Here is a 9,043-nt window from a genome sequence, read left to right as displayed (position 1 = left end):
TCATGTTTGTGTGTGTCGTATGATAGAGAGAATATTCTTCTCCTGTCTGTATGCAAATATCCAGTGGGTGAAGGAGCACCATGATGAATGATTGCTCCTTAATTACCTTCACACATTTGTTAAAAATAATTGAGCATAACTATTGCAGCTTATTTCTGGACTCTTCGTTTTAGTAATACATCTTTATATTTTTTTCTATGCTACTACCTCATTGTCTTCAGGACTGTAGCTTTGTAGAGAGTTTTAAAACTAAGATTGATGGGGCTTCCAAATTAATTCTTTTTCTTTTTTTCAGGATCACTTGGATTGTTCTGAGTTCCTTGCATTTTACAGACATTTTAAAATACATGTCAGTAAGAAAAATATATAAATAAACCTGTGAGATGGGGAATCACAATGCAGAAAGTTATTTGGCCCTTTGGTCTTGGTTCCTGAGAACAAGACCAACACCTGTGGTTAATGAGTGAGTGGTTGACTACCTCATGATGGACCACTTGGGATCTTGATGTTAATTAAGCCTGAGAAGTCATTATATATGATTGCCATGTGGTGAGACCAATAAAAGCTTTGGAAGATGGAAGTTCAGACAACTTCCTGGTTGGTGTGAACATCTGTTCTCAAGAGGATAGTTAATGTGTATAAACAGTTGGCCTATAGTTTTTCTGTGTGATTGTTTCCTGATTTCATCCTATGTCTTTTCATTTGTATTCTTCTTTGTTATATTAAAGTTTCTAGTAGAGGTATGATGTCTCCTGTGAGCTCTACAAGTTCCAGCAAAAACAACAAGGAGAGCTTGTTGCAGAACAAGGGCAAAGTATTTGTATAAGTATTAATAAGGAGACAGAACACCAAGAATTCAGGAGAAAAACAGAGGCAAAACAGGAAGTAAACAGTTCTCGAACAACTGAAGAGAATTCCTGCCTGTTCCAGATTTCCTGTCTTTATTGAAAATTGCCAGGAAGTAAATCACAAAGAGAATCCAATACAGGTGAAGCTAAACTTTCTCTATTGAAAACCTTCTGCTTGACTCAGGAGGGAGGGGCAATGAGAAAATCCTGTAACTGCTTAAGGATCGCCTTAGTGCTTCAGGATTAATTCCAGCTGATATCAGCCTCCCTCCTAACCTGAAGTAGTATTCTGTTTTTTACAAATATTTAATATAAAATTTGGTTTCCCATAAGAGCTGGTCAGCCCAAAGTATATGGAGTCATGTGGATTCCTGTGACTGGTAACCTGAGAAAGTAGAAGAAAATTCCAGATTGATGGTCTGCTGGTCTTCAGTGGAAAGAATCATGTGGACAGACAAGCTGGTACCCACTTATTTAGGCTTAGTAATTAGAGAAGAGAGGAGAGTCAATATAAGTGAAAAGAATTGTGTGCACTCCCAAACTGTCAGCTAGTACTTGCTGACCCCACTCCTAGTAGCTGAGAATAGAGAGAAAAGAACTACTTGGCGTATAAGATACCAACTGAATAGGTAAGAAAAGCTGATACTTCATAAGATGTACCTGGCATGTGGAATGGGATTTGTCATTCACCACAAAATCTGGTAAAAGAAATGGGTAATATTAGTCTTCATAATCTTCAGCAGGATCTTACTTTCATGTCACACATGCTAGTAATATTGTTTGATAATTTCCACACTCTGTTGGGTCCCTTTTTTTGAAATGGGAACAAACATGGATCTCTTTCAGTCAGTTGGCCAGGTAGTTGTCCTCCAAATTTCTTGGCATAACCTGGTGAGCATGTCCAGGACATCATCTATTTGCTGAAATATGTCTATTAATATTCCATCAATTTCTGGGGCTCTATTTCTTTTTACCAATTCCTTTGGAGCTCTTCAAACTTTCTCTTTCACCACCCTTGCCTCTTTTTTTTTTTACACCCTTGCCTCTTGATCATATGTTGTGTCATGAAATTCTTCTGTGTCAGCCAATTTTTTTTGGTATAGTGGCTTTGTACTCCTTCCATCTTCTTTTGATGCTTCCTGGGTCATTCATATTCTGTATTCAGCATCCTTAAGTATTATAACTAGAGGTTTGAATTTGTTCTTCAGTTCCTTCAGTCTGCCAAATTCATCCCTTTTGATTTTCTGCCTCTAGCTCCTTGCACACTCCACTATAATATTTTGTTTTGTCTTCCCGAGCTACCCTTTGAAATCTCCTGTTCAGGTTCTTAACTTCTTGATTTTTTTTCCCCCTTTGGCTTCTCATAGTCAGAGTCTCTTCTGACATCCATCTTGGTGTATTCTTTCTCCTCTTGTATTTATAATGACTTTTTGCATTCTTCATGGATGGTATTCTTGATATTCTCTCACAGCTTATCTGGTCTTAGCTCACTAATATCCAAGGCTTCAAACCTGTTCCTTAGTTTTTAAATTCTGGTGGGATAGACTCAAACTTTCATTCTTGTGGATTTGATTTTATTTTCTTTAGCTTCACAGCTGATATTAAGCTTTTCCACTGATTTCTTCCACAGATGTAGTCAATCTGATTGCTGTGTAGATCATTAGGTGAAGTCCATATGTATAGCCACCAATTATATTTCTTATAGAAAATGTTTGCAATGAATAGGTCTTTGATTGTACAGAATTCTATCATTCTGTCTCCAGCCTCATTTTTTTACTGACCCTCTGCTTTTCTAAGCATTGATGTCCCTTTCCAGTGACTTCCCTCTCTGATAGTGTGCTCAAAGTGAGTGAGACAAAGGTGCAGGATCACTGTTTCTAAAAAGCACTCCGGTATACTTCATCCAAGACAGACTTATTTAATCTTTTGACAGTCTATGCCATAGTCTACATGATTTGTAAAGGTTATCAAAAGTCAACTGAAATTTTGATAGCAGTTGTAATAAATTTGTAGATAAACTTAGGTATTCATATCTTAACAATATTCAATCTTACATTTCCATATTACATTTTCATTTAGTCTTTAAAAAATCTATTGACATCCAGTTGATACAACATGTTGCAAACCTACAGGATGGAGTAGGCCTCCCATTTAGGATTTCTGAGGCGGTAAATTTTTATGGAGGCAGGCGGCCTCACCTTCTTCCTCAGAAATGTTGGCAAATCTGAATACTGACCTTTCAGTTTACATTCAATACTTATTATACTGTGCCACCAAGAATCCTCTTTCCATTTCTTTGGGTCTCCTCTGATTTCTTTTGCTGATTTATAGTTCTCAGTGTACAAAAATTGCATTTTTTTTGTTAAGTTTACTCCTAAGTATTCTGTTTTGTATATTATTATAAATGGATCTGATTTCTTAATTTCATTTTTGTTCATTACAAGTATATGGAAATGCAATTGATTTTATGTATTAATCTTGCATTATACAAGCTAGTTGAATTCATTTATTTCTAATAGTTTGTGTAATTTTAAAAAATAATTCTTTAAGTTTTCTAAGTATAAAATGTGATTTTTAAATAGAGATTTGTACTTCTTCTTTTCTTATATATTTTTTCTCATCCTTAACTGTCATGACTATAATCTAGATACCATGTTATCGTTAACTAAGCTAGCATTGTTGTGTTGTGTACCATTTAGTTGGAAACCAACCCATAGGTGCCCCTCCAGCAGGTTTTTAGAGACAGCAATCACACAGGAGATTGCTGTATGTGTTTAATTTTTTTTATTCACACACAGAGAGTAATCTGAAATTTTAAATTCTTTCCTGAAAATCAAAAGATAGAAATATTGGGCCTAATATAGGCTAAATAGCTGGTGCCCATTTAAATGTAACTAAATTATCATCATTTATTATTGCATTATATTCAGTCAGTAATCTGCTTATTTGCCCGATCTTGCAGACATTTAAATTTGCAAATTCTACCTTACCAAGATTAATATTGTGTCATATTCATAGGAAATAGTTAATGTATATTTGTTAACTGGTCCATAGGAAGACTATCATATTTAAATGCATAAATGGATTTTTATATCTGAATTTCAGATACTTTTTCACAGTGAAGCAATACAAGCAATTATATCCAATTATATCTCTTCATTTCCCTTTCTACTATGCATCCCTTATTTGATTCATAGCTTTTCATCACTCCATGAGTAACATTTTTATTATCATCTTTTTATTTTTAGCAAATTTAATTGAGGTAGATTTCTTTTTTGATGACTGAGTAGAAACCTATTGGTGAGACTACATATGCCTACTATCTCCTTAATCAAGCTGGCTACCATGACAATCCTCATATTCCCTTTGCTCTGAGTTACCCAAACATGTGTTTTAAATTATTGTTCCATTTCTCAAGAATAAGACAAATTATTCAGCATAGATTAGATACTTAAAATACATTTGTTCTACCTGAGTCTCATCTTTATTGGAACTTTCCCAGGCTTGAATTTGCAAGAATCCATGACTGGCATTTTTCATAGTAATTAAGCATAATGAAATCCAAACCAGTATGAGTTCATCTACTGTGTCAGCCTAAAGCATTCCATTTCACAGTATGAAGGGTCAGGTTGTGAGCACTACTTTGAGCTGAGACTCAGTTGCTAGCAGTTAGAGATTCCAGTTCTCAGAAGTCAATTTCGTCTATTTCAAGGCCACCTTAAGTTCAAGTATTCTTTTTCTGCTTTATTTACAACACAATCTCTTCAGACTCATTTAATTTTACTTTTAAGAAAATAATCAGTACTACATTTAATAAAATTATTGTCATCCTAAAATATATTTTTTTAAAACTGTGCATTATTATGTAGGCAAAATTATGAAGGAATAGAAACTCAGAGATCTGAGACAAATCAATATTTGATGTATATCTTACTTGGAAAGGTAGAGTCAATGAAAGAGAAGATCTCTAAAGGAACAGATTGACACAGTGACTGCGGCAATGGGATCAAGTGTATCAGAGATGATGAGGATGGTACGGGATAGGACAGTGTTCATATCTGTTGTTCATAGTGTCACTGTGAGTCATACTCACCTCAATGACATGTAACAACAAGATAATGAGTAAATCTGTTGTCAAAGACTGCTATAAAGTGCTAAAAAGCAAGGATGTTACTTTAAAGACTAAAGAATGTCAAAGACTCAAGCCATGAAATTATCAATGCTTCATATGTATCTGAAAGTTACATAATGGAGCCAAAGAAGAATTGTTACTGTTGAACTGTGGTGTTGGTGAAGAGTATTAAATATATTTTGAACTGTCAAAAGAACAAACAAATTTGCCTTGGAATGAGAATAGTCAGGGTATTGTTGTGAGGCAAGGATGGAGAAATTTTGCCTCATCTACATTTGGCGCTGGTAATTTTTAGTTATGTTGTCTTTAGATTATTTTCTTATGTACTGTAGGATATTTAATAGCATCTCTTGCTTCTATTCACTAATTATAATTAGGTAGCTTCTCCACCCAGTTCTATCAACCAGAAATGTTACTCCCCCAGGGGACAACTACAGTTGTAAATAAAGAATAATGCAAATAATGTCTCCGGAGATAAGTTAGTTTATATGGATTAACAGTGTTCCATTCACAAGGATTAACTGTAAATAAATCCTACAGCAATGACTTCCCAATACAGATAGTGAAATAAGACAAGTGACCTAACTTTATTGTTTTGAAAATACTCTAGAAAGATGTTTAAGTTCTAGATCTTTTGTCTCCAAGAAAATCCATAGACTTAGGAGAAGTTAGTGACATCCATTTCCTATATAACATTCCTACAGAAACTCTATGAACTTTGATAAATGTCAATAGTTGTAGAGGGGTTTCAGGCCTTTGTTCATAAGGTCACTATGAGTCATGCTTAACTCAAAGGCAGTCAACAACAACAATAACTACCAAGATAGGTATACTCATCTCTTCAGACAAAAGCCATTCTTCAAATCAGGAATTGTCACACATTGTGTTAATGGGAACTCTGATTTCAAGAAATATGCATTCATTATCTTTTTATTCAACTCACAGATAGTTATTAACATTTTTAAGTGTCCTAAGAGTATTGAATGTACCATGGACTGTCAAGAAAACAGTTTCATCCTAGAGAGGGTTAAATCAGGCTGCTCCTTGGAGGCAAGGATTCTGGGGCTTCGTCTGACATACTTTGGACATGTTGTAAGGAGAGACAGGTCTTTAGAGAGGGACATCATGCTGGGTAGAGTGGAGGGACAGCGCAGGAGGGGAAGACCCTCTGTGAGGTGAATTGATTTAGTGACTGGGGTAATTGGGATGGGTGTGTCAGAGGCAATGAGATTGGCACAGGATAGAACAGGGTTTAAGGCTGTTGTACATAGGGTCACTATGAGTCGCAAACAACTCGACTGCACATAACAGCAACAACAACATGATGTACAATATGCTAAATATGGTTCAGATACATTCATACAGAGAAAAAAATAAAACATATTGTTACTATTTTTAAAGTTATAACTGACAAAAAATTCTGGTTTGGTTTGCTGAAATTCTGGTTTGGTTTGCTGTTTAAGCACCAGTACAGCTAAACTCTTGGAGTTCTCTGGTGGCCTAGGGGTAAAGGAGCTGACTGTCAACCCAAAGGCATATGGCTCAAAATTAACAATTGCTCCATAGAAGGAAGACGGTCAGTCTCCTGTTGTGTTATTGAATTGCCTCTGAAACCTCAGCATAGGAACAGCTATGTGTTGAATCTGACTTAATGGTACATAACAATCAATTCTTTATGATGGTTATGTTATAATGTGAAACCACAGAAAGCCTTTTCTTCTTTTAGATCTTCACTTTTTCTTTTTGCTAAGCTCCACCCTCTCATGCCTTTTTTTAGTAGATCCTTGTCTCACACTGGGAAGCATATATATGGTAGATAAGGCAGTTGTCAATCTATTATTCTGAAAGACTGAGTTCATTCTTCCAACCTTCCAGTCCTGTCTGAATTGACCCCTCAGATCCCTTAATCTTGCTGAGTTTCTTATCTGATGCCTTATTTCACCTTTTCTCACCACTTAGAAATGATGGCCTTGCTATGTATCAACCTTTTGGTTTATGTTCTTGTGTAACTATGAACATAGGAAGCACTCAAAAAGAAAGGGAAAAAATAATTTTAAAAACCAACACCTCCATAATACTCAAAATCCAGCTTTAGGTTGTAAGATCATGTTTTCAACAGTTAGATGATACTGTCTACTAGGAGTTCTATGTTGAAAAGGATTTTCTGACAGAATGAAATATGGGTTAGGTTATCACCATGTATAAAATTTATTGAGAACTCAGAAAAGGCAGTCCTTATCTCTGCAGGTTATGTAAGGCTGAAAACTCAAAAATGAATGCACTGCTGTCAGGTCAATTCCCACTCACAGTGACCCTGCAGGACAGAATAAAACGGCCCTTTAGGATCTCCAAACTTGTAATATCTTTAGAAGCGGGCTGCCACATCTTTCTCCTCGGCTGATAGATTTCAACCACCAACATTTCAGTTAGCAACCACACGGGCAATTCTTATAAAAATGTAAATTCTGGAAAGGCAATACTTTAGGTTTGATTGCATAACAAACTACGTAGAAAGAAATATATATGCAAAAAAGGAGGAGTGTTTGTTTTGTTCTTAATTACACGTTACCTTCATTTAAAAGAGTTTGCTTAGAAGGATCTTGCAACAGACTCAGAAATTAAAGATCAGAATTTCAACAGCAGCTAAATTAGTAAAATTTCTGATTTGCATTTTCCTACTAAGAAATTGGAGGCTCAAAGAGATAATAACACAAAATCTACTCTAATAACAAGAGTTAACTGCCTATAAAAACCTTCTGGAGGGTTAGCTATAGGTCAGTTTCATCTCAACATACAACAAAATCAATATCAAGTTTTGGACTCTATTACCCCACATCTTGAATTGAATCTTGCGCCTGACTTATTTTGACTAATGGAACATTAGCAAACATGGTGGAGGCACAGTGCCCTGAGACCATTGGCATATGAAGAATCATGGGTTAGACTATTGGGTAGTGATAAACACATTGTTATTACCACTCGTATCTGGCCATCAGGCCAACATAAAGTGAATCTAGACCACCAATCATCCTAAATCATCCCTCATCAATCAAACTATCTACACCAGAATAATCACTCAGGCAATCTACTAGATTATAAGAAATAATAATTATTTAGCAGCATCAATTGGAGACAAAGTTATGTAGGCTTCTTCATCATAACTGAGCACTGGGGGTGGGGGGTAGTTGCTGGTCCTAGGCTCTCAGGACCATAGTCTTAGGGGACATCAAGTCCAATGTGCATAGCATAGTCTACAAAGACTAGATTCTAAAGTCTAACTTGGTGAGGAGAAATTGGTATCTTAAAAGTTTGCAAGTTATTATATAAGGTGCAACTATTGGTCCCTCCTCTGCCTGCTTAGAGGCTCTCCCCACTCATGTGGAGGGGTTTTTGCTGGGAGGAAATGGGAGGACAGAGGTGGTTGGAGGCCTGAGCCATCAAACCAGGGTCAAATAGGGGCAAAGGATGTGAGGTGATGGAGGGGCAAGGAGAGGGAACTGAGCTGTATGATGGCAGTTTGAGGGTGAGAACACACACATGTACCCAAGGGGTGAGCCTGGGACCAACACCCAATCCACATACTCTCAGCTGCTCTTTTGGATAAAATGATTTTGTGTCAAATATTATTCTAAAGCTGAGCAAACAAATTAAGACAGACTAGGGAAAAGGATTGGCCATTCACTTTTGAACTAGCACGCCTTTGAAAGCCATATGTACAATAGAGCATACTGAGATAAGACTAGAAGATAACCACTGGAAGCTGAGCCTTTGTACTGGTAATCACAAAGAGAGAGGAAAGATTGCGAATAGACAGTAGTGATTGGAATGTAGAATGTGAGAACTATGAATGTAGGAAAATTGGAGATTATTAAAAAAAGAAATGAGGAGCATAAAATGGAGCATATGAATAATGATGACATATTAGGCATAGGTGAAATGAAATGGATTGATTTGGCACATTTTGCAGATACAGAGGAATTTAAAGAAATAACATATGAGCAAGAGCCTATGGTGATGAAGGAAGAAGTTCAAGCTGCTTTGAAGGAAATAGCAAAAAAATAAA

The sequence above is a fragment of the Elephantulus edwardii genome, unplaced genomic scaffold (assembly GCF_000299155.1).
Source record: "Elephantulus edwardii isolate Elephantulus edwardi_28Jun2011 unplaced genomic scaffold, EleEdw1.0 scaffold00136, whole genome shotgun sequence".
NCBI lineage: Eukaryota > Metazoa > Chordata > Mammalia > Macroscelidea > Macroscelididae > Elephantulus > Elephantulus edwardii.
This window is presented reverse-complemented; position numbering follows the sequence as displayed.